Consider the following 485-nt stretch of genomic DNA (forward strand, 5'->3'; position numbering starts at 1 on the left):
TCTCAATCCCTGTATTCCAAAGCCTTGTGTCGTTCCAAGTTGTGCATGCATCATTATTTACCTCTGTCCCACTTAGACCATTCAGACCTGCCTAATTGTTTTCCCATTCACTTTGTTCTTCCATTCCCCTCCCCGTTCTTGTGTACTGCCCCCCTCCCTAGCACCCAAACTATCCTGTGTCTATTCCATACCCTGTGCTCCAATTTCCCTTACCCCACCTCCCACGTCCCAGTAATCAGCAAAGAATCCTCTCCCCCTTTAATAGTATGGGTTCTTTTACTTAGTCTTTTACAAAAGTACTCCTATGCAATATTTCTCCTTTTGTGATGGACTAATTTCTCTCAACATAATGTCCTCAAGTTTCATCCATATTATGCGTTGGCATGCAGCTTCCTTGTTATTCTTCACAGTAGCATACTATTCCATTGTGTGTATGTACCATTCTTCAGTTGATGGGCATTTAGGCTGTCTCCATCTTTTTGCTA

The sequence above is a fragment of the Chrysochloris asiatica genome, unplaced genomic scaffold (genome assembly GCF_000296735.1).
Source record: "Chrysochloris asiatica unplaced genomic scaffold, ChrAsi1.0 scaffold00088, whole genome shotgun sequence".
NCBI classification, from domain to species: domain Eukaryota; kingdom Metazoa; phylum Chordata; class Mammalia; order Afrosoricida; family Chrysochloridae; genus Chrysochloris; species Chrysochloris asiatica.